Consider the following 27,020-nt stretch of genomic DNA (forward strand, 5'->3'; position numbering starts at 1 on the left):
TGCAATAAGGAGCTCATGATCTGAGCCACAGTCGGCTTTAGGTCTTGTTTTTGCTGACTTTATAAAGCTTCTCCATCTTCAGCTGCACAGAATAGAATTAGTCTGATTTTGGTATTGACCATCTGGTGATGTACATGTGTAGAGTCATCTCTTGTGTTGTTGGAAGAGGGTGCATGCTATGACTAGTGCATTCTCTTGGAAAAACTATTAGCCCTTGCCGTGCTTCATTCTGTACTCCAAGGCCAAACTTGCCTGTTAATCCAGTGTCACTTCTACCATATTATTTTGACCAGAACATTCCCAAAAGCCCATTCAGTTTCAGGGGGCAGAGATAGAGACCTTGCCTCTCAATGGGAAGGGTTTCAAAGCTACATTGTAAGAGTATATGGGACGAAAGATGTTGCAGCCATTTGGGGGCAATAGAATCTGTAACACAACTCCTCCATCTGATTTTTTTTCCTTTTTATTTGTATGACCAAGAGTTTTTAAATTATGAAATGCATCAGTCATACAAGAAAAGTACAGAGAATAATATAGACACTTTTGTATTCACCACCTTGCTTTAGAAATAAAACATTTAAAGTAGTTAAAATCCCTCTCTGTTTATAGTCCTCTTTCCATTTTCCAAAGAGATAAACATTATCTTATTTATTATTGTTATGCCCATCTTTACACTTCTAATACATGTATCTCTAAACAATAGTAAATTGGGGGTCTTTTAAAGCTTTATATGGGCTTCCCAAGTGACTCAGTGGTAAAGAATCCACTTGCCAAGCAGGAGACATTGGTTCCATCCCTGGGTGGGAAGATCCCTGGAGAAGGAAGTGGAAACCTACTCCAGTATTTTTGCCTGGAAAATCCCATGGACAGAGGAGCCTGGCAGGCTACAGTCCATGGGGTCGAAAAGACTTGGACATGACTTAACACACACGCGCACACACACATACATACAGCTTTATACAAAATGATTCGTTATAGCATTGAAACTTATTTTTAAAGTCAGTATTATTTTTCTGAGACTTACTCATGGTGATATGTAGCTTTAATACAAAGTTTCTTAAAGGCTCAGATGGTAAATATATTAGATTTTGTGGGCAGACAATCTCTGTTGCAACTACTTATTCTGCAGTTGTAGTACAAAAGCAGCTCTACTGAATATGTAGATGTATGGTGTACCTGTGTTCTGATAAAACTTTAGTTATAAAAATAGATGACACAGTACAGAATTTGACCTGTGGATCATAGTTTGCTGACCCTAGCTCTAGTATACAATTTGTGACACTTTAGATATCTTGTGTTCACTTAAAGCTATTCTCAACCCCATCCTTATCATGCTTCTTTGCCTTAAGAAGAAATTTTGAGAAACACTAATTTAGGAATAAAATTGACAAATTTACTAAAGTTTTGATTTATGAAAAGCCTCACTGGACTCCATTTTTCATCATTTATTCTTGAGAGTAAAGGTCAATGAACATCTACCGTTATACCCCTCTAGTCACCCTCTTTTGAACTCAGACTGGCTTCTTCCTACCATGCCTTCTCTGCCTAAATGAATATATTTAATTCATATATTAAGATTTTCCACAAATGCCACTTGCTCTAGTATACCTTTCCTGATACCTCCCAGCTGAAGGAAAGACTGCTTCTCTGTTCCCATACTTAGTTCATACGTCTAACACTAAATTCAGAGCTGTAATTATTTGTTTACATGATTGTCTTCTCCACTGAGACAACAGAGACTTATTCTATTTATCTTTGTTTCCAACACAGAATTCAGTGCTTGGTACCTAGTTGTACTTAACAAGTGGTTGTTGCAAGATGCAAGGGAGGGAGGAAGGAACTAGTATTTAGGTGTCTGCTTGAAAGAAAACAAGTTTGCATAATATGCAATTCTCTAAAAGTAAAGACACCTCTCTTCATCATTCTATCCCACCTCACCTGAAAGTATTTCTTCATGCCCTCTCACTTCCTCTTTGCAGGGAGGCAGATAAATTTTGTCCTTTATGCAGTTATAATTTTTGCATAGAAAAAACTTGCCTGTACATTTTCTCATAGTCTTAATTCCTAGGTTCTAAGGTATTAAAGACCCTCAAAACTAGTACTATTTATGAAGGACAAGAAAATTGAGGTAATAAAAAATGGATTTTCTTTCCTAGGCTATTTTGGACAAAAAAATAATAGTATTTCACTCTCACTAATATAATATTTAGCTAGTTATAAGGATTATTACCTGCAAAGAAGAAAAGTTATTGACCTTAAAATATTGATACTTTTTATAGAAAAATATGTCCCCTCCTCATTTACAGTTAAAAATACATGTTAAATTTATTTTGCAGATTTGCATAATTAAGAATACTGTATAACTGATCTATATTCATTTAGTAATTTGTTTAATACAGATTTAATGAAGTTATGTAGCATGATGGAAACAACAGGGGCTTTAGAGTTAGATAGACCTGAATTTGAATCTGGGTTCTGCTCATTACCAGTATTATGGCATTGGGTGACTTATTTAATTTTTCTGAGCTTTGATTTCTGTATCTGAAAAGGGTGTAATAATCCCACTCACGCTTCCCTAGTGGTTCAGTGGTAAAGAATCTGCCTGCCAATGCAGATGCGGGTTCAATACCCAGGTCAGGAAGGTACCCTGGAGAAGGAAATGGCAACACACTACAGTATTCTTGCCTGGGAAATCCCAGAGACAGAGGAGCCTGGCAGGCTACAGTTTATGGGGTGGCAAAAGTGTCAGACACGACTTAGCAACTAAACAAAACAAACTTCTAAAATGCTATTTATACAATGTGAATAAACCAGATACCTCTAGCAACTCCTTCCCAAACCTTACTATTAAAATCACATTTTATAAAGTTTCCATACAGTGAAGAAATTTTGTTATCCCTTGTAGGTTTTTGAAGAGAATTTTTCTGGAATATTTAGCTTATATATTTTGTTTACAAACTAGCACGATTTTTTTTATCATAAGCATTAATGTAATTTATAGACTACAAAGGATTTTAGCAAAGACTGTATTAGACTGGAAGTTAGAAGGAACTGCTTTGGGCAAATCATAGCTTTTCTTGGCTATCAATCTTCTATATGTAAATCAAGATGAGCAGGAAAGGTAGTATTGGGTTAAACTACTTGCTCTTAGCTGATGATGCAACAGTTGAGAACTTAAGCTTTGGGTTTTGGAGTCAACTGTGAGGCAAACTTCAGTTTCCTCAACTATAACTGATTAGGTACCTAGTAGATCTGTGGTAAGAATAAATAAGATATCATGTAATAAATAAGATACATATAATACTTAGCACTACCATTTAGTGAATGTTGACTGCCACTGTCAGCGGCAGCTGTTGGCAGGGTTCAGAAGTATGAGTTTCTTGGAGTAATACTTAATAATAATTAAGAATTCCTTCCCCATCAAGTACTTGAGATATACTTCTTGTATATATCTTGTATTTGTTATATTTTGCTGCCTAAGAGACCATCTCAAAACTTTGGGCTTAAAGCAAAAGCCATTTATTAATATTTAATTCATTATTCTATGTGGTAACAATTTGGTCTAGGCTGATGGAGCAGTTCTTCAACTCTCAGATGATGGTTGGCTGGATCTAGAATGGCTTCACCTGGGATGATCACTGCACCATATGGGTTTAGCCTGCGCTTGTTCACATGGTGGATGTGCAGGATTATACAGAACCAGTGAAAGCCACCAAGGCCTCTTGAGGTCTAGACTTGTACTTGGCGCACGGTCAGTTCATCAGTTTTATTGACCAAAGCAAGTCATATCAGCCCAAGCTAAAGGAAAGGGAAAAATTGACTCCTTTTCTTAAAAGGAAGAGCTGCAACAACTCATTGCAAAGGGATAGAGAGGGAAATAATTATGGCCATTTTTTAATTAATCTGAAACACCATCTCCTACCAATCCTAGTCAAAATCGATTAGCCATTAATAATATTTTATGGCTTTAGTAATTTTGTTACTCTGCTTCTCATAATCTTCCAGTATTTCAGTCTAGCACAGATTATTGCTATAAGTGTGCACATATATGCGCTGGTACAGGCTGAAATTTTTTGTCACATTCCTGGGTGATGCTCATAAACTGATCTATCTGAAATTTGTGATCAAATATCATTTTATCTAATTGTAAGACAAAATTATATAATTTCTTGAGCAACCTCTCAGAATAGATTATGATAAAATCTGAAAGACTTCAGAAAAAATTTTTTTAGTTTTTATCCATAAAAATACAAACTGCTTTTAAGAATATCACAATATTTAGTTTCTTAAAACTTATCACAAGTCTCAGTAGAATGGACTCAAGATAAAAAGACTGAGTGTTAGCAAGAATATAGACCAACTGGATTTTCATACATTGCTGGTGAGAGTACAAATTAATTCAACCAAATTTGAAACCTGAGCATAGAAATTAGTGTCTATATTTAACAAAATCTGTACAAGAATGTTCATAGTAGCTTTAGTTATAATAGCTCCAGATTGTAAATTGCCTGAATGTCTATAAACAGGAGAATGGATGAAAAAAAATTGTAGTGTATTCATACAAGAGAATACTACACAGCAATAAAAAAGAATGAACTACTAATATATGTCAAGATATGAATGAATCAAAAAATTATTGCGTAAATGATGCCAGACACAAAAAACACCTATTATATGATTCCCTTATATAAAGTTCAATTCAGTTCAGATGCTCAGTCATGTCTGACTCTTTGAGACCCCATGGACTGCAGCATGCCAGGCCTCCCTGTCCATCACCAACTCCCGGAGTTTACTCAAGCTCATGTCCATCGAGTTGGTGATTCCATCCAACCATCTCATCCTCTGTCATCCCCTTCTCCTCCTGCCTTCAGTCTTTCCCAGCATCAGGGTCTTTTCCAATGAGTCAGTTCTTCTCATGAGGTGGCCAAAGTATTGGAGTTTCAGCTTCAGCTTCAGTCCTTCCAATGAATATTCAGGACCGATTTCCTTTAGGATGGACTGGTTGGGTCTCCTTGCTATTCAAGGGACTCTCAAGAGTCTTCTCCAATATCACAGTTCAAAAGCATCAATTCTTCGGCACTCAGCTTTCTTTATAGTCCAACTCTCAAGTTCATACATGACCACTGGAAAAACCATACCTTTGACTAGACGAACCTTTGTTGGCAAAGTAATGTCTCTGCTTTTTAATATGCTGTCTAAGTTGGTCATAATTTTTTTTACAAGGAGCAAGCGTCTTTTAATTTCATGGCTGCAGTCACCATCTGCAATGACTTTGGAGCCCAAAAAAATAAAGTCTCTCACTGTTTCCACTTTTCCCCCATCTATTTGCCATGAAGTGATGGGACCAGATGCCATGATCTTAGTTTTCTGAATGTTGAGCTTTAAGCCAACTTTTTCACTCTCCTCTTTCACTTTCATCAAGAGGCTCTTTAGTTCTTCTTCACTTTCTGCCGTAAGGGTGGTGTCATCTGCATATCTGAGGTTATTGATATTTCTCCCGGCAATCTTGATTCCAGCTTGTGCTTCATCCCCCCAGTGTTTCCTATGATGTACTCTGCATATAAGTTAAATAAGCCAGGTGACAATATACTGCCTTGACGTACTCCTTTCCCGATCTGGAATCAGTCTGTTGTTCCATGTCCAGTTCTAACTGTTGCTTCCTGACCTGCATACAGATTTCTGAAGAGGCATGTCAGGTGGTCTGGTATTCCCATCTTTTTAAGAATTTTCCACAGTTTATTGTGATCCACACAGTCAAAGTCTTTGGCAGTCAATACAGCAGAAGTAGATGTTTTTCTGGAACTCTCTTCCTTTTTCGATGATCCAATGGATGTTAGATCATATAAAGTTCAAGAAGATGCAAATTTAGTCCATATTGTTAGATGTCAAAACTTTGGGGAGTAAAAGAATTTGTAGTGTTAACTGGTAAGAGTAAAAGTGAAACTTCTGGGTTTTGATAATATTCTGTGTTTTGATCTGGGTAGGAGCCACAGGAGGTCTAGATATATAAAAATTTAGTGAACTATGTACTCATGATGTATTCACTTTACCATACATGTATTGTAAAGTATACACATATAGATGTCCTTTTTAGAAAAAGTGGATTTTAAAATTCTATCTAGTGGTGTTATAAATGAAAACATAAATCATACTCTTGGCCTCAAGTTGATCCGTTTATCGAAATTAAAAAGTTTTCTGCTATGCCTCCTCCTCTTTCAGAGATTAATTAGGGAGAAGTCCAGTATAAGAATTTGATCTAGTCAAAATTATAAGACAAACTAAATTTAAAAGCTTCTTAAAAAGACAAAAAACACCCCCCAAAATATCACACACACAAAATAAATAAAAGCTTCCTAAGTATTCTACAGTTTCATGGATTAAGAAGATTGATGAGAGATTGGTTGTTCTATTTATTGGGAAAGATATGGCACATATACACATGTATGAATATGTATGCATTTGTGTAACCATGTATGTGCATATGCTCTGTGCACACTAATGTGTACATGTATGCATGTGTGGTTTCCACTAGACTCCCCTAGAAAGAGTGAGGAGGCATAACTGTCCTCTAAAATAGCAAAAGTTTCATGAAAGGGTGTAGGCTTTGAGTCTCAGAATTCTGCTGAAGATCCCAAGGGCTACTATTCTAGATAACAATGCAGATTTGGGGAAATGTTCAGCTTCAGATGAATTGCTCTAGTTGGAGGTGAGATACAAGGCAGAGAGCCTAGGACTAGGAAGTCACTTGTGTGTTAGGGACTAGAATATTTCTAAAGCAGGGTTAATACCACACTGTGAAGAGGAAAGGAGGGTAAAAGTGAACTATGAAGGAAGGTAGTCAAACCAAGTCTAGAACTAAAGTGCTGGTCCAAGGGGACCCTTATTTCTGTTCCTTTAGACCTGATGGGCTACCGTCTATGGGGTTGCACAGAGTCGGACACGAGTGAAGTGACTTAGCAGCAGCAGCAGGAGACCTATAGCATCCAGTTCTATGTTTTTTCCTATATTGTAATTCACTCTATATTTCCCACAATTTTTCAGGAAAGCATAGTACCCATTCTGCAGCCTTATGTGTTTGGTGTTGTGGGGACGGTGGGCAGGGAATTAAGAAGACAAGGCAGTAAACAGAAGACCAGCCTTACCACCTCACTTCTCCCTGAGGCCAATGTAACTAGAAAAACAGGATGTAGTGAGGGAGGATGGTAATCCTAGACTTCACAAAGCCACCAGTAGTGAAGTGAACCAAATCTCACTATGGATGTGGTAGTTAGGAGTTGTGTGACCACAGAGAAGCTGCTATAGCATGGACAAATGCAGGAGGGGATGAGAGACCAATATCTTGAGGTGAGGCAGGAATGAAAAAGCTGGGGGAGAATGAGCAGACATTTGGCTCACAGTGTGGTATAGGATCTTTGATAAAGAGACTGGGATGACATGTGAATGAGAAGATACGAAAGAATGAGAGCTACTGGATTTTTTTTTTTTTCATGTGATGAGATATCCCGTGCATATAGTTTTAAAAAGTCAAAAATTAAAAGCCAAAATACACTTGCATTTAGCTTCCTGATATCATGATATGGGGACAAACTGAAGAAAAGTGTGAATTTTTAAAAGTAAGATCATAGTAAAAATATATTCCTTGAGGTTTTTCAGCTGTTCTGAATTAGTCATAGATCAGTGGTGGAAAATAATGGATTAGGAATGAATGTGACTGAAATCATTGCATATCTTCAACAAATTTATCCAAAGTCAGCATATATGCTGAATGAATTATAATTGTCAAAGAGGTCAAAAGAAACTCAAGGACAGTGGATGTAATTGAGATAGAGTCATGGCCTTGTCAGAATTTGTATTCAGTAACTTTAGCAAATCAGCCCTTAAAATATTGCTTGAGGGTTTTTTTATGTCCTATAGTTTGGGAATCTAAGTAGAAATAGAATAGATGCCCCTGAATGTCTCCTTTGAAGAAAGAAGTCCAATCAAAACAATAAGAGAGGTAGTAGTGGTGCACAGAGGAAGTATGATTTCTCTGTATCTTTTCTGGGCTGAGTGCCAGTCCATATACGGTGATTAAGTTGGTTACTCTGAATGTAGCCCAGCTTTGGAGCAATTAGTTTAACCATGATGTAGTCATTAAAGCATCTAGACACATCGTCTTTCTATTTGCTATTGTGTATAGAACCAGTTTATTATTTTTCTGTTAAATTATTTGCAAGATTCCTGTGGGTTTTTTTTTCCTATTATCATTCATAGACATTTATCTGTGGCTTAGAAATACTTGGTGATTTAAATGCCTCAGATGTTGTATTAGTTTTCTAAGGTTGTCATAACAAAACATCACAAACTTGGGTAACTTAAACAAAAGAAATTTATTTTCTCACAGTTAGGAGGATGGCAGTCTGAGATCAAGATGTCCAAGGTTTGGTTTCTCCTAGGCCTCTCTCCCTGGCTTTCAGATAGCTGCCTTCTCACTGTATGTTCACATGGTCTTTTATTCTGTTTTGGTGCATTCCTGGTGTTTCCTTCTCTTCTTATAAGGATATCATGTTGGATTAGAATCTTACCCTTATAACCTATTTAACCTAGTTACCTCTTTAAAGGCTTATCTCCAAATACCATCACAGTGGGTATTAGGACTTCAGCAGATAAATTCTGGGGAGGGGGATACAATGAGTCTATGGGATAATGCTATACCCATGAACTTAAAATTGTCTTGTTATCCACTTTCCTTTTGATATTACAACTTACTACTAATTACAAGCAGTAAAATACCTTAAATAAAGGGTGAATTGCTATTTAAAAAACAAACAAACAAGTCCAGAACTAATTTAGGAATTTAAGATTTGCTTCAGCCAGGTAGAACTTCAGATTGCTAACAGCTGAATGAATTATAACCACATAATCAATATTAATCTTAGAAAACACAATTATCTAAAAATGTTAGTCAGCACACTGGCAAATAGATAACAAAAAAAACACTGCATAGAGAAAACACTGTGATAAAGAATACAATGGTCTTGTCCTTTTTACTTTGCAAAAAAAACTCTAGATGAGATTATTTTCAGAGCTCCTTTCCCTTTTAATAAATCAGATTAAATCCTAAAATAGCTTAAATAAACAACTTTGCTTTCTAAAGCTAGATAGTTAAGATGAAATGTTTTCCTTAAAAAACACATAACTCAATAATTCAAATTAATAATTTCTAAAAATAGGTGGTAAGAAAAGAAAGAGTTTTGTATACATAACCTAAAGAGATAGAATCTATATGTATGTTTTATCTTAAGAATATCTTAAGAATAGATACTGGCTTTAGAAAAATAAGGAAGAGTGTACTGAATCGTTTTGAAAACTAATTGTTCTGATTTGGCCTTCATGATGTGCATACAAGCAAAGAAGCCTATGATTGCTTGGCTGGTTTGTCCGCAAATCTGGAGTGGGTCTTGTGTGTTGGCAAGTTTTGGTGTGCTTGTTCTCAGAAATTCTCGCTATTTTGAAAATCCAAACCTTTCATTGGGGTTTAAAATATGATATCATGATCACATAAAGTTATAGATATAAAAGAAGGTTTTAATTTGCTTTTAAAAATTCAGGTTAGAAAAATTTACAGTCTGTTCCTTTTCTCCCAGCAACTATAACCACAGATATTATCTACTGTAAATATTGTAATTTTGTTGAAAATCATCCAGGAAAGATATTTTTGTTATTGCTGCTCAATGATGTTTTCTGAGGCAAAGGAAATGGTTATATACCCATATGCTTCACTGTAATAGCTTTTAGAATGGCTTGTGAAAATTAGGAGAAAGTCATTCCCATTTCATTTTTTCCCACTCTGACACTGGTAAATAAATGCACTTCAAAAGCCTATAAACCAATAATAAAAACCTATTGCAGGGAGTAGCATGATATGTCAAAGTCCTGAAAAGGGAAAACCTGCAAAGCAGGGTCCTCTATCCTAAAAGATTATCATTTAGAATAGAAAGAGAGAGAAATAATTTCTCAGACAAGGAAAAAACTGAAAGAACTCAGCAACACTAATCCTACCCTAAGAGAACTATTGAAGGATCTTTGCGAAATAAAAAAGAAGCAAGATTTCATAGGAAAGGGAAAATCATAATGGAAAAGACACATATATAAGAGGATTGAAGATCATTTAAATAAGCCATTACACAGATTAAAAAAATAAATTGTAAAAGCAAATTATAACTATAATTAGCAGTGAAAAATAAGCATGAAGATGTCAAAATATGACACCAAAATCACAAAGTGTTGGGGAGGGGAGTATAAAAGTGTAGATAGTTTAGAATGTTTGAATTTGAATGATTATTAGTTTGAAGGGAGTAGATATAGTCATGAGTCACAACACACTTGAACTCCATACTATGGAGTTCAAAAATATGCAATAGGTTCACATAAATAAAAAAGAAAGGAATTCAAATATACTACAAAAGAAATCCATCAAACAACAAAAGGAAAAACGAAAAAGGGAATGAGCAGAGAAGAACTGGAAAACAAAGATTAAAATGGCAATGAAAATATACTTATCAATAATTATTTTAAATGTCAATGAACTTAATATTCCAATCAAAAGACATAAATGGCAGGTTGGATTTTTTTTTTTAAACCAAGAGCCTACAATATACTGCCTACAAGAGACTCAGTTCAGGGTGAAAGACACACAGACTGAAGGTGAGGGGATGGAAAAAGATTTTTCATACAAATAGAAATTACAAGAAAGCAGGGGTAGCAATACTCATATCAGACAAAAGAGAGTTAAAACAAAGGCTGTGAAGAAAGACAAAAAAGGGCATTATATAATGATAAAGGGACCAATACAAGAAGAGAATATTACATTTGTTAATATGTATGTACCAGAAATGGCAACCCACTCCAGTATTCTTGCCTGGAAAATCCCATGGACAGATGAGCCTAGTGGGCTACAGTTCATGGGGACGCAAAGAGTTGGACACAACTTGGCAACTAAACAACAATAAAAATATAGGTACATCTAAATACATAAAACAAATACCAAACAACATAAAGGGAGGAATCGACAATAGTATAAGAGTAGAAGACTTTAATACCTCTCTGACATCAATGGGCAAATCATTCATAAAGAAAATCAATAAAGTAACAGAGGTCCTAAATCACACAATAGACCAAGTAGATATAATCGATATCTACTGGACACTACAGCCACCCCCCTCAAAAAAAAAAAAGAAAACAACCAAAATACACATTCTTTTCAAGTGCGCATGGGATGTTCTCTAGGATAGACCACATATTAGATCATAAAATAAACCTCAACAAACTTAAAGGATAGAAGTGATTTCAAGCATTTTTTTCTGACCACAACTGTATGAAACTAGAAATCAAGCAGAGAAAGAAAAACAGGAAAAAAATGAACACATGGAGACTAAACAACATGCTAGTAAAAAACCAATGGGTCAATGATGAAATCAAAGAAGAAATGAGAAAATACCTTAAGAAAAATGAAAATGAAAACACAATCTTACAAAATCTATGGGATGCAGCAAAATTGGTTCTAAGAGGAAGTTCATAATGATACAGGTCTTTCTCAGAAAAACAAGAAAATAACCTAATCTATCACTTAAAAGAATTAGAAAAAAGAAGAGCAAAAACTAGCAGCAGGATGGAAATAATGATCATGTGAGAAAATAAATTAATTAGAGATTAAAAAACAATAGAAAAGGTAAATAAAACCAAGAACTGGTTTCTGAAAAGATAAATAAAATATTATTTTTATAAATAAGCCTCTAGTCAGACTCACTGAGAGAGGACCCAAATAAACAAAATGAGAGAGGAAAAATAACAACTGATACCACAGAAATACAACAACAACAAAAAAATACAGAAATACAAAAATAAAGGAGAATACTATGAACAGTTATATGCCAAAAAATTGGACAACCTAGAAGAAATAGACAAGTTTCTAGAAACATACAGCCTGTTAAAGCCAAACCATGAAGAACAGATAATTTGAACAGATTGATCACCAGAAGTGAAATAGAATCTGTAATAAAAAAATAAAAAAAAACTATCTGCAAATGAAAGTTCAGGACTAAATGACTTCAATGGAGAACTGTATGAAACATACAAAAAAGAACTTATACCTATCCCTCTCAAACAGTTCTGAAAGACTGACGAGGAGAAAACAGTCCCAAATTCCTTCTATGAAACCACTGTCACCCTGATACCAAAACCAAAGACACTATGAAAAAGAGAATTAAGGGCCAATATCTTTGGTGAATATACATGCAAAAATTCTAAACAAAATATTACCAAACATAATCCAACACTACAAAAAAGTATCATACACCATGATCAAGTCAGATTTATTCCAGAGTCACAAGGATGCTTCAAATCAATGTGATACAACACATTAACAAAAGGAAAGACAAACACATGATCATCTCAATAGAAGCAGAAAAAGACTTTGACACTATTCAACATACATTCATGATAAAAACTCTCCTTTAAGTGGGTTTAGAGGGAACATATCTTAATACAATAAAAGCCATTTATGAGAAACTTACAGTCAACGTAATACTTACTTGTGAAAAACTAAAAGCCTTTCTGCTAAATTCAGAAACAAGAGAAGGATGCCTACTTTCACCACTTCTATCCAACACAGTATTGGAAGTTTTAGCCATAGCAGTCAGACAAGAAAAGGAAGTAAAAGTTATCCAAATTAGAAAAGAAGAGATAATTGACACTATTTGTGCTTAGTCACTCAGTTGCGTCCAACTCTTTGCGACCCCATAGACTGTAGCCCGCCAAGCTCTTCCATCTATGGGGATTCTCCAGACAAGAATACTGGAGTGGATTGCCATGCCTCTCTCCAGGACACTATTTGTAGATGACATGATACTCAGAACCATAAGGTCTCCACACAAAAAAATATTAGAACTAATGAACTCAGCAATGTAGCGGCAGACAAGATTAAAAGCATAAATTTGTACATTTCTTTACACTAATAAAGAAATATCAGAAAGAGAAAGTTAAAAAAAAAATCCTGTTTACAGTCACATAAAAAACTACCTAGGAATAAACTTAACCTAGGAGATGAAAGACCTATATGCTGACAACTGTGAAACACTAATAAAGAAAATTGAAGATAATTCAGAGAAATGGAAAGATTATCCATGCTCTTGGATGGGAAGAATTAACATTATTAAAATGACCATACTACCCAAAGCAATCTACAGATTTAACACAATCCCTATCAAGTACTCAGAACATTTTTCTCAGAACTAGAACAAATCATGCTAAAATTTATATGGAACCACAAAAGACACAGAATTGCCAAAGCAATCTTGAGGAAAAAGAGCAAAGCTGGAGGCATAACCCTTCCATAGACATGAAGTCAATGGAGCAGAATAGAGAGTCCAGAAATAAACACATACACCTCTGGCCAGTTAATCTATGACAAAGGAGGCAAGAAGATACATTACAATGGAGAAAGGACAGTCTCTTCAACAGGTGTTGTTGGAAAAGCTGGATGTGTGTGCATGTTCAGTTGCTCAGTTATGTCTGACTCTTTGCAACCCCATGGACTATTGCCCACCAGGTTCCTCTGCCCATTGGATTCTCCAGGCAAGAATACTGGGATGGGTTGCCATTTCCTCCTCCAAGGGATCTTCCTGACCCAGGAATCAAACCCATGTCTCCTGTGTCTCCTGTATTGGCAGGCTGATCCTTTATCACTAAGCCTCCTGGGAAGCCCTTGGAAAAGTTGGACAACTACATGTAAATCAGTGAAATTAGAGCACTCCCTCACACCATATAAAAAAAGAAACTCAAAATGGTTTAAGACCTAAACATAAGACCTAAAACCATGTAATCCTAGAGGAGAACATAGGCATAACATTATCTGACATAAATCATAGCAATATATTCTTAGATCAGTCTCTAAGGCAAAATAAATTTTTAAAAATGGGACTTAAGCAAACTTAAAAGCTTTTGCATAGTAAAGGAAACTACAAACAAAATGAAAAGACAACCTGTGGATTGGGAAAAAATATTGTAAACAATATGACAAAGGGTTAATATCCAAAATATACAAACAACTCATATAACTCAACATTGAAAAAACAAACAACCTGATCAAAAAATGAGCAGAAGACCTAAATAGATATTTTTTCCAAAGAAGACATACAGTCTTCTGACCAATAGGCACATGAAAAGATTCTCAGTACCTCTAATTATTAGAGAAATGCAAATCAAAACCACAATGAGCTATCACCTCACATCTATCAGAATGGCTGTCATCAAAAAGTCTACAAATAATAAATGCCATAGAGGGTGTGAAAAAAAGGGAATCTATCTACGCTGTTTGTAGGAATGAAAGTTGGTACAGCCACTCTGGAGAATAGTATAGTAAGCTCCTTAAAAAACTAAAAATAGAGCTGTCATACGATCAAGCAATCCCACTCCCGAGTATATATACAAAAAGACAAAAGTTCTAATTTGAAAAGACACAGCAATGCTTGACACAGCAATGCTATTTACAATGCTATTTACAGCCAATACACGGAAACAACACAAACGTCCATTGACAGACAACTGGTTGAAGAAGATGTCATATATGTGTGTGTGTGTGTTTGTGTGGTTTGTGTGTGTGTGTCTGTGTATAAAATACCAACCAACCATTTCTTAGGTGGGCGATTAGTCCAAATATTTAACTGAAGGATGAGTCAAAATATATAATTCAAGGATGAGTTAAATACGAGCAAATGGGCAAAATTTCTCATTTGCCCACAGTCGTCTAACAAAATTTGGTTGAGATAAGAAATAACCTATCTAGGTCATTTACCCTCCTCGATCCAATAGATTATTACTAGAGAAATAACTCTTTGGAAAAGAATTCTGTTGGTCCAGGTTTTCTATGATAGAGATTTTTGACAATCTAATATTCAGATTTATTTTAAAAATTTGAAGCTAGCTGTTTGAAAAGTCCAAATGCATCTTTGCAGTAGGGAGTAGAGCCTCTGAAGCCACACCAGATAAGTTTTTCACAGAGTTGAATTAGGATTCAGAGGTAACTCTGATTGCTGGCTCGGTATCTGTATTAAACAATTTCAGAGGGGCAGCCTCTCAGTTTTTACATAAGTTGCTTTGCCATTAAACTGACTTTAAATAAACCAGCAGCCAGTTAAATGAAGTCAGTGAGACTAAAACATGAATTTAAAACATATAGGCGGTACTGCCTGATATCCCCTCAAGCAGCAGGAGCAACAACAGCAACAAAATACCAAATTCTCTTTGAACAAAAAGAAACCAGAGTTATCTTACACCTTTGGAGGTTTAGAAGCTTAATTAATCTTAATTGCAGTGTCTTTCAGAGAAGAGTCAGGAGTTGAGGAGATGTTTTACAGTTTTTCCTGCGGTTTTTTTCAGGGTTGAGGAGATGGTACTTTTTTTTCAGGATGAGGAGATGGTACTCAATTGCAAAGGAAGATAATTTTCTTACTGGGATTTCTGAACTTTTTTTTTCCCCAACTAGGGCTCTGGGACACTGAGCTAGCTTGGTGAGTCAGGGCTGGCCTGCTGGAGTCAGTGGATGTCAGAAGAGAATGCCCAGAGGTCTGGACAGAGTTGAAAACTGAAGAGACTACATGTGGCTCTAGAAGGCTAAAGTAGGGGTCTTATTTTAAGGTGGCTGAGGCTTCCATCTGTAAGTCAGGCAGGAATTGTAAAAGCCTCCAGGCTTCTTAGAGAAGTGTGGGACTAAATGTACATGTGTTTGTGCGTGCTAAGTCGCTTCCATAGTGTCTGACTTTTTGTGATCCTATAGACCAACCTCGCTACCCATTTTTTAAATATAATTTTCCCTTTTCCTGATTCTGTTGAGCTTCTACTTACTTTCTCCCTCTCTCCACTTCATCTTTCTCCCTTTAAAATGCCCAGTCACCTCTACATGGATCAAAGTTGAGCTTGGTTTACATTGGACTCTCTTAACTATAGCAGTAGGTACTGAATAAATCTGTTTTTACTGCCTTTAACTCATATCCAACTTTGTTTCTCTTTGAGAGTTGTAACAATAACTTTGAATGGCTCTAGTTGTGAGATGACATTTCTCCCTACTTGTGCTATGGCTATGCAAGACCTGGACTATATATCTATCTTCATAGATCCATTATGTTTCAAGGTTCTTCGCTGCTTATCACAATAACTCTATGACCTGTTTGATCCATCTGGAACCAATAGATGTTCAGAGGGAATATGGAAGAAGGGGCATTATGCTATATGAGGCAAACTTGTCTGAAGAGAGTAGGACACACAAAGCAATCAGTAGATAAATTGCCCACCTTTCTTTTCCCTAACAGGTGATTTCAAGACACTGTAGCTCTTATGGCTTTTCTAGAGAGGTCCCATGATGACTGGACAATTCATTGTACGCCTTATGGAGCTATGGTCAACTTATTAATGCTCTACTTTGTATTTACCTCCTCTCTTTCTCTGGCTGACTTCTCTTTTTTCCTTTTGCTTCTGTAGAATTGCACTTCCAATAAAACAATTGCACAAAAGCCTAGACTCAGTTGGAACTGAGGCTAAGAAAGCAGATTGCAGTGCGTGCGTGTGTGTGTGCCAAGTTGCTTCAGTCAAGTCTGACTCTTTGTGACCTTATGGACCACAGCCTGCCAGGCTGCTCTGTCCATGGGATTCTCCAGACAAGAAGACTGCAGTAGTTGCCATGCCCTCCTTCAGGGGATCTTCCCGACCCAGGGATCAAATCTGTGTCTCTTATGTCACCCTGTGTTGGCAGGTGAGTTCTTTACCACTAGTGCCACCTGGGATGGCCCAACAGATTCCAGGATTAGTCCTAAAAAGCAAATTCTCAGGATGGGATTTTGGAGTTGAATTGCCTACTTGACTAAAGGCAATAGAGAGCCCACTGCTCAGTGGTAGTGGGGATAATAATAACCCTGGCAGTGAGGTCACAATTAATGAAATTTCACCCATGATTAGTTGGAAGGAGATGCAAGGCAGAAGGCAAGGCACTGTGAGATCATAATGTGGTAAATGGTAATTATGAGATTTGTTAAGTGGGGTGGCTGCTTTTGGTGGCAGTGCAAGTCTTATTAAAAGAAAATGATAGACTCAGGGCAGCTCCTTGCTAACTTAAAGGATCCTCTGAAAACCAAAGGTGTCAATAGCTGTTTGGTCTCAGAGTAGAATGAGTTGAAAATCAGATACAGATTATAATTATAAAGACAGTAGAGAGGTAAAGGAAATTAAATTTGTAGCACCTATGAATATGCTATATGAAAATCTCAGGACCCAGGTGGAAAAGAGGGAAGGAAGACCTGTAATGAAGATATTTGAGTGGATATACCTAAGAAAGAACTAAAAAAATTTCCTGGAATGTTTCTGGGCCAGTGGAATCTACCTGCTTTCTTTGCCAAAGGAAAGCAGCTTCCTCTTTCCTTTCCTAGAGGCTATACAATGATCTCACCTAAAGGTGCGTAACAAGATGATACTTGCTCTCCTCAAAAACTGCCTCTACTATACCTCATTGGCCACTCCAGACAAGGAATGTTAGAATGGATTTACTATGTACAACCAGAGAGCTTATCACTGATTATGTCCCCTGGAAGGGTCCAGAGCTCACTCCCATCTCTACAACAATAAGAAATATACTAGTGCTAGGTACTCCAGTTTCTTTAGGAAGCTCGGTGGTGCCTGTTCTCTGCTGGCCATGACTGTATATGTGGCGTAGAAGTTAGGCTGCCTGATATTAATGAGGTTGGTGGGATTTCAGAATGACAGAGACCAGTGGCAGGACTTAATTCTCAGAGTCACAATGGACACAATTACAGCAATGGGCATCAAAGTCAGAGTAGAAATCAGAGTGACTTGGCCTACATGGATCTATGGTGATTTTAGGGGTAAGACAGATGGAGAACTGACCCAGGCATTGTTTGATTTGTGTAATAGAAAATTGAGAGCTGGAAAGCTGACGTCAGTGATACAGTGAAAAAATCACCCAGTTTATAGAACTAAATGGGATTATAGACCTAGAGTTCACATACTGAAAGGGAGACCTGTCCCCATGAGGAAGAGTCTGTCAGTGCCACCATAGATATATATATGATAAATGTCTTTTCTGTTTCTTCCCTAAGGGGATCTTCAGTCATTTACCAAAGTAACTGTTCCAGAGGAAAGGGCAACTACTCAGGCTTTTCAAATCTGTTAGATAAGAGGTTTGAGCTTGCACTGACACTGATATTGTGCTGTGCTGTGCTTAGTCATTCAGTTGTGTCCGACTCTTTGCAACCCCATGGTTGGGGTCCCAGAAACACATGGTTTGCATTGAAAAGTGTAGCGTGCATGCCAAGTCGCTTTAGTTGTGTCCAGCTCTTTGTGACCCTATGGACTGTAGCCCTCCAGGCTCCTCTGTCTATCGGGATTCTCTAGGCAAGAATACTGGAATGGGTTGCCATGCCCTCCTCCAGGGGATCTTCCCAACCTGGGGATTGAACCCAGGTCTCTCACATTGCAGGTGGATTCTTACCATCCGAGCCACCAGGGAAGCCCAACACTGTTATTAGGAAACCCAAAATGCTATAGTTAGAGCTGAAGTTACAGTAGCCAGATGATAAGCTGGGTATTAGCCCAAGTCCAATTCACAGTAGGACAATTGAGTCAGCAGACTTGCCCTGTAGTCTGTGGTTATTTCCCTAGTCCTTGAATATATAAATGGAGTAGGTGTCAACTGGAATAGATATCAGAACTCTTATATAGGTTCCCTCCACTATGTAGATTAAGGACCATCATTTTTAGAACAGCCAAGTGCAAGTTCCAGAAACTGACCATTCCCACCCTCCCATTCAAGAATGTAAATTAGAAACAATGTCTCACCTGAGGAAAGATTGCAGTAATTAGTGCTACTATTGGACTAGAAGGATGTGGGGATGGTGGTACCCATCATATTCCCTTTCAGTTCCCTTCTATGTTCTCTCAAAACCATATGGATCATGGTGGATGATTGTGAGTCCGCATTCATCCAGTCTGGTGACAGTCCCAGTAATGGCTAGTGGGTAGAATATGGTTATCTTTACAAAATCATATCAATTTATCCTCTGGCATTTGCCACGCAAGTATCAGTTAATAAATGCTTTTCTTCCAGTCCCCAGTAGGCAGTATCAAAATCTCTTTGTCTTTGCATGGCAGGAACAGCACTGAGTTAATGCCCAATGGCCCAATGGGAAACAGGACAAGGAAAAAAAGCTGAAAGGTAAATTTCTTGCCCTTCAAAGATTCCAAAATGCAGTAATTCCAAAAATGCCTTTCTGGAGATATCCTACATTACCAAACAACTTGTGAAGTCTCTTTTAAAGGTCTAGTGAGCTCAGTAAATACGAGAAAGAGTCTATTTACCTTTTTCTTCTTCTTTGCCATATTTACTTTTTCACTTCATTCTTGCCTCCCTGGGACTGAATCCTCAATGAAGGATTAGCAGAAAGTTTTGCTTCATGTTGTTTTCTAATAAATCTGAGTTAAGAAAATGGACCTCCACACGCTCCATGTGGTTGAACTTAGAAAGAGAAACATAAATATGTAGCTAAGCAGAAGTAAGTTTTGAAAGACAGCTGCACTTCTCTATACAGACCTTCTGAATAGCCATATAGCATCTAGTCATTTTAATTTACATTTATAATTTAGTTTGTATCAGCAAGCCAGTGTCCATGAGCAATTATTTTAATTTTGCAGGTACTAAATATTCTAATCTCTGCACCACAGTCCAAATATGATTGACATTCTGACTTGGAAAATATTTTAAAAAGACAGTCCTGACTGTCAATTATAAAGTTCGTGTTGCAGCGTTAATTTGGCAATGGACTTGTGAAATGCTGGGTTAATCCTCAAACCTTGAACCACTGCATATATTGAAAGACTAGGAGCAAGTTCCTGGATTTTCATCAAAAGAGACAAGAACTAAAGTTGTCTTGGGAGTAACTTGAGCTCTGAGTTTCCCTGACTTTCTGGTTTAATGAAGTTTTAGTGAGTTGACGTTCAGGCAGGGCACAGCTGAAGGCACTGCTTTTAATTTAACTCTTCATATTTCTAACCAAATATGTTGAATAATTTGATTTCTTTGTTCAATAACTACACTGTGTCACTATATTCCATGATATGCTACATAACAGAGAATCTAAAGGTGGAGGTGGTTCTCTCAGGAGGATGAAGGTAGGGAAAACCTCCTTGCAGATTCTAAGGGCAGGTTCGAGGCTGTTTGGTCAGAGCCTTCTGTGGTCCTAGGAATCCCAAATGTGATCTAAAAGGATGGGAGGTACTGGGTCTCAGCGGCATGTCCCTTGTCTTGTGACCTCACCCTACAGGTAAGGACACGAATGAAGGAAAGGTAGATGGAACCCTATAAAGTACAGGACTTGGGGCAGGGCCTGGGTCTAGGAGTGGAAGGGGAGCTTGGAATGATCAGGGAACAAAAAGACTAGTGAAGCTAGAAGGAGGTAAGCATGGGAAGCTATAATAAGTTGAGACTGATGATCTAAGCTTTGAAGACCATGAAATGGCTTTCAGATTTTTGTTTTATCATATCTTGTTTGCCAGTCAACCTGCAGTTAGGTCTGCAAAGCTTTAAGTGAGAGTTGATTGGGACCTTGAGACTTATCTGCAAAGCTTTTAGACAGAACATCTGAAAGAAGGGACTTGAGATTTCAGTTGGTCTGTGGTCAAATATAGGTGAAAGTAGACAAAAATATTCAGATGGAGCCAAGGTAATATCACAGCTCTGAGGAAGGAGCTTTTCTATAGTGTAACTCACTGATGCATACCCCTGGGCCTGACAAACCTGCCTGTATATCCTTTTGGTTTCACTTACAAACTCTCTAAGGTTCTTTATAACAGTGCCCTTAGACACCTTTCTTTGCTCTCTACCTTCCTGTGTAACAAACTGAATCACAGTTTGTCTGATTCTCAAGTCTTTGTTTTGAAATACTAATTTCTGCCTTTGGGTTATATATTAGCTATTTGTCTTTCCAGCTTTCAAATGTAAGATTTCCCTACTGGATTGTGACTTAACTGGCCCAACTGACCTCCTGATGTCACATGGCAAACATTGTTCCAGTTCTGACTACTTGGAATCTAACTTCTATCCTAGCTAGAACAACTTCTGCCTCCAAGCAAGGAAAAATTGAGCATTTTGTTATGAACCACTGGATTCAGAGCACCTGTTTGTTCGCCCTGGCAAGAAGGCAATGTCTCTGCTTTTCTTGACTCCCTTGTTGTTTAGTCACTAAGTCATATCCAGCTCTTTTGTGATCCCATTGACTGTAGCCCACCAGGCTCCTCTGTCCCTAGGCGTGGGGACTATGATATTACAGAAGGAAAATTCAAAATCCTGAGGACAGATTTCTGCTGGGTCCATCCAGTCAGTGGAGGTTGAGATGCAGATTCAGAACCTGCTTTCACAGATACTGAGTCTAGCAACTGTTCTGAGCAGCTAAGCCTCTCCCTATTCACACATCCAGAGAAATTTAGAGGCAATTCAGTAGAACTTGCTGGGATTAAGTAGTCATAATGATTCATGAATATCCAGAGCTTCGGTTGGGAATTGGTGGGGAGTTGGGGTGGGTAATACTGTTGGGTGCACACTGATTGCAATTCTGACATACTACCTTTTAGGAGATGTGGAGGGTGATAGCTTTAGAAGCCCAGCAATTATTTCCCAGGAGGGAAGAGGAAGCAATGAAGGTCTACCCACAAGAACTGATAGACATTGATCAACTGCCAGGAGAAAGAATTGACAGCTCTTCAGCTTTATGGGCTCTCTTGGGGGAAAGGATCCAAACTTCCACCACAGAGCCTCAAGAGTGGGTTATGCAATGAACTCGTTCAGGTTACTAGATTTGAACCTCCCAATATTAACAAGCCTCTCTATAAGGCTAGAGATGGAACAGACCATGACTCCCTTTTTCTCTTGGATGATAACAGAACCATGCCTCAAGGTGCACGCACATGTAAACACACATGTGCTCCTGTGTTTGCCTGTCCACCTCTGTTTGCCAGCTCCCCCAAATAAGGCATCTATATCCCTCCAAGACATTATGCTTATTTTTATGCAGATTGCATTATTCATGGTTTATTTCTAAAAATGGTACTTGTTTAGATTGTTTATTGCCCAAAAAGTATAGATTAAGTTTAAGGGTTCGTTACTGGTAATAATATTCAGAAACACCTTCCTCTGGCAAGTGTAATCTTTTCTAAAGAGAAACCCTTTGGGAGTGTTTTGCACATGATACTTGCACTATAAAGATCCCCATGGGCAATTCTTGGTAATAATGGCTAATGTTTAATAGTGGCACTTGGACTTCTGCCATTCGTGAGGCAGCAGAGTAGCTGAGAGCCTGGCCGTGAGTTATCTTCACCTGGGTTCAAGTGTCCACTCTGTAATTTGTAGACTTCGAAGACTTGGGCAAGTTCTTTAGTCTCTCTGCCTTAAGTTTCTCATTGATGAAATGTGAGGGTTAATTTCTTCCTTTAGTGAGGATTAAAGAACATAATAGAAGTAAAGCCCTTAGCACATAGGAAGTGCTCAAATGCATGATATCAAGGTTTACTGGACTTTTTTTTTTTCATCTCTGTCCTGACACTTATGGATGCTTTTGAAATATTTGCAGGACATTTCTTTTATGTAAAAATGTTAATTACTGAAGAATCATTTTTAAAAGTCTGTTTCATCTCTTGCATTTTCCAATCATGGGGTTTCTTTTACCAGGAAAAAAACCCTTGCAAATGTAAAAATATTTCCGTGTACTAGAAGTTAAATGTCTTGTTTTGCTAAGGGCCCCCAAAAAGGATACAAGTGATACAAGTGATCTTTTAACTTGCACGTAAACAATGAGCTATAGCTCACTTAATAATGGCATCTTTTCAGGGTTAACTAAACTTCCAGTTTCACTAAGAAGAACTGCATGAATCATTTTCTCCACTTCTCCCTAATCTGTGTTTATGTGCATGCACACATACAAGTATACTAAAGTGGTTCAAGTATAGTTTAATAATCTGAATTTAGATAAACTTAATTTACTGATCTTACTTTTATTTGGTATGCTTTAGTAGTTTTCATTATCAAAATACCCAAAGAAGCTAAAATTAGATTTCCTTCTGATTTTTACTCCATTCTCTTATATTTTACTTGTTCTCTTATATTTCTTTATCTCTAGAATGATCAGGAGGCAATATAAGAAAGCTCTCAAGCAAAAAGGACACAAAGTCTTTCCTTGTCCGATGAAGTCAACAGTCCCGAAACACATTAATTTATCTTCCTCCCTCATATGAGAGTTGCACAGGCAGTCCTCCTGTTGGAATGCCAGAATTCCAGTGGTTTGTTTGTAGAAGTGAGTTATGTGGAACTCAAAATGCATTCTCCATAGAAACCATATTATACATGGTGGTTAGTTATATTTAACCCATAATACTTTGAAATAAAGTTCCAACAGAACTATATGATGTGGCCATTCAATGAACAGTATTTTTACAGGGAAATATGTTCAGGGATCTAACTATGGATGCCAGGAATGGAGCCTCTTCTGTCCTTCCCATCCTCCATTTCTGAGCCTCTGTTGCCTAGGGCAAAGAATTTCCCTAAGAGATGACTGAAAGGAGGGTAATGAGGTGTGGAGCTGGAGTCTTTCAGAGTCTGGGGACTGGAGGATGATGTGTTGTGAGAATTCCCCCTTGCTTAGCTTTGGAGTAGCTCCTGATGTACTTCCTTTCTTTTACTTTCTTTTTAAAAACACTTTTATTTTATATTGAACTACAGTTTATTAACAATGATGTGTTAGTTCCAAGTGTACAGCAAAGTGATTCAGTTATACATGTGTCTGTTCTTTTTCAAATTATTTTCCCATTTATGTTATTACAGAGTATTTAGCAGAGTTCCCTATGCTGTACAATATGTCATTGCTGGTTATCTATTTTAAATAGGGTAGTGTGTATATGTCAGTCTCAGACTCCTAATTTATCCCTCTCCCCTTTCTTTCCCCTTTGGTAACCATGAGTTTGTTTTCTAAGTGTGTGAGTCTATGTTTTGTAAATAAGTTCATTTGTATCATTTTTTTAGATTCTGCGTATGTGTATGGATGCTAAGTCACTTCAGTCATGTCCGACTCTTTGCAACGCTATGGACTATAGCCTGCCAGGCTCATAGATCCATGGGATTCTTCAGGCAAGAATACTGGAGTGGGTTGCCATGCCCTCTCCAGGGGATCCTCCCGACCCAGAGATTGAACCCACGTCTCTTACATCTCCTGCACTGGCACGTGGTTTCTTTACCACTAGTGCCACTTGGGAAGCGGTTTTGTTTTTCTTTTTTTCTTTTTAGATTCTGCATATAAGCAATATTATATGGTATTTGACTTTCTCTATCTGATTTAGTATGATAATCTCTAGATGCAGCCATGTTGCTGCAAATGAATTTATTTCATTCTTTTTAATGGCTGAGTAGTATTACATTGATATATGTACTATATCTTTTTTATCCCTTCCTCTGACAATGAATGTTTAGGTTGCTTCTCCTCCCTCCTTCCCATAACCGCCACCACCTCAAAATAGCACGTGATACTCCTGGCCCACAGCACCCCAGCCAACTGGAAATACATGTCCAAGGCTCCTAGGCACAGGTGGCCCTCAGATCCCACTGTGCCTGCACTCCATCCACCCCCCAGTCCTCAGCCTGTGTGCCCCTCCTCTTTTCCTTTCTTTTCATCCTCCAACCCCAATAATTGATCCTGTTCCTTCTCCCTCCACTGCCACAAACAACCTCTTTCTTCAAAGAAGGATTTCTCTCTTCTCATTTTGCATCAGAACAAGGAGTCCCCTCTACTTGCCTAGTCCTGAAACAAACACACAGAACACATGGAATCAGATGCTCTATGGAGTTAGCAAAAGACATTCCCCCCTGATCTTATTCTCAGTATTTCAAGTAGGTTCTACACGTTAAGGTCAAAACCCTAGTTAATGGTAAGTCCTCTTCTATCATATAAGGAACAGGTGCAAGATTTATCCATATTTCAAGAGGGGCCATGGATTTAGTTTTTAGTGATAAACATTTCATCAAGAAATGTATCTGATGGTTGGAGGTTTAATAGGGTAAAATGACAGTCTGATTAGCACCCCCTAGTGCTGAGGAGAAGCTGTGAGTAGAGGGGAGATGGCTGAGAGATGGGGGTGTCACAGAATTTCTCTTTGTTGGTGCTAAGTCTCTCAGTCATGTCCGACTCTTTATGGCCCAATGGACTATAGCCCTCAAGATTCCTCTGTCCATGGAATTTTCCAGACAAGGATGCTAGAGTGGGATGTCATTTCCTACTCCAGGGGATCTTTGTGACCCTGGGATTGAGCCGACATCTCTTGTGTCTCCTGCATTGGCAGGTGGGTTCTTCACCACTAATGCCACCTGGGAAGCCCCTTCTCTTTGTTGCTTTGCTCTAAATCTACTTCTTCAGGAGCAGAATTTCAGGATGTTGGATTCATCTGCTAAGAGACTTCTGAGTAAAGTGGTTAAGGTAATTCAAGAGAAGCATCCAGGGATGAAACCAAAACTAAGATGCCATCAAAAGAGACCAGGGAGGGAGGTGAAAATCAAGCGGCCGGGAATGAGCTATAGACAGTAGCGGAAGCTAGGCGGAAGCAAGGGATTCCTGGTGGAGCCTGGAGAGACTCCTAGCTGCTACGTGAATGAACAATATAAGCATTTATTTTTCTAGGACTCTCAAGCTTTTAAGGGAAGGAAATTTTTGAAGACCCTGGGTAAACTTGCATATAAGTCTTCAAATCACCACCAATCTTGCCTTAGCTAAGGACAAGAGTGCTAAAGTAAGAGTGAGAAGGCTTCTGGAGGCAGAAGCATTCTGAAGACAGACATCTGAATAGGTAAAATAAGCAGAAGTAAAAGTCACAAGCCTTAACAAGCAGGTATAGGGTAGAGTTAGTCATTGGTTGTCTGCTGCTGCTGCTGCTAAGTTGCTTCAGTCGTGTCCGACTCTGTGCGACCCCATAGACGGCAGCCCACCAGGCTCCCCCGTCCCTGGGATTCTCCAGGCAAGAACCCTGGACTGGGTTGCCATTTCCTTCTCCAAGGCATGAAAGTGAAAAGTGAAAGTGAAATCGCTCAGGCATGTCCAACTTTTAACGACCCCATGGACTGCAGCCTACCAGGCTCCTCCGTCCATGGGATTTTCCAGGCAAGAGTACTGGAGTGGGGTGCCATTGCCTTCTCCGATTGGTTGCCTAGATGCCCTTAAGTTTTTAGTGATTTTAGATGTCTCTTTGGTTTGCTTTTCTGACTCTGGCTACTCTGATTGTTTGTAGAAGTTGGTATTTGTCATCATGCTGAAACCATTCTACATACTGACAAGGTTTCATTTATTGTCCCAGCCCTGCTTCCTTTCTGTCCTGTGGAGTTTGGTGAGATATGAGGAGAATGGAGCCAGTTAGCTCCTGGACTCTCTTTCCTCCTGTTATTTATTTACTGAACAGTTGATTTGTGCCAGACACTTCATTAGACACAGGGAATATATTAGTGAACAATACTGACAAAAATCTTTCCCTTATGAAGTTCATGTTCTAGTGGAAGAGGCAGACAATAAAAAGATTGCAAAAATATAACCTGTGACATATGATGCTAAACCCAGGAACAAGGATATAGTGGTTAAAACTGTACATAGGGTGGCCAAAGGGGTTGTTTTGAGTAAAAATTTGAAGGAGATTAGTCTGGTAGGGCTGTCATAAAAGGATACCACAGACTGGGTGGCTCAAATTGCGGACATTTGTTTTCTCATAGGTCTGGAGACTGGAAGTCTAACAGCAGGGTGCTGTTAGGGTTGGTTTCTGAGGAGACTTCTCTTCCTGGCATGCATGTGGCTCTGCCATTTGCTAGCTGTATATTGTTTGGAAAGTTGCTTTACTTCTTTGCGTTTTGGTTTCCTAATCTGTAAAATTGAAATAATAATCTACCTCGCAGAGGTATAGTG

The 27,020-nt window shown here is 38.1% G+C and overlaps 1 long non-coding RNA gene across 1 annotated transcript in view; it reads left to right on the forward strand.

The window, feature by feature from the left end:
* LOC145510173 (uncharacterized) overlaps positions 1 to 24,272 on the forward strand; it is a 33,677-nt gene extending 9,405 nt beyond the window's left edge. Inside the window, exons 4-6 of the long non-coding RNA XR_014056853.1 lie at positions 19,195 to 19,258; positions 23,211 to 23,384; positions 24,110 to 24,272. This is a non-coding gene — a long non-coding RNA (uncharacterized LOC145510173). The remainder of the gene's footprint in view (positions 1 to 19,194; positions 19,259 to 23,210; positions 23,385 to 24,109) is intronic.
* The last annotated feature ends 2,748 nt before the right edge of the window (positions 24,273 to 27,020 follow it).

This window comes from Giraffa tippelskirchi, chromosome 1, assembly GCF_054371585.1.
Source record: "Giraffa tippelskirchi isolate mGirTip1 chromosome 1, T2T-mGirTip1v1.2.pri, whole genome shotgun sequence".
In the NCBI taxonomy this organism is placed as follows: Eukaryota; Metazoa; Chordata; class Mammalia; order Artiodactyla; family Giraffidae; genus Giraffa; species Giraffa tippelskirchi.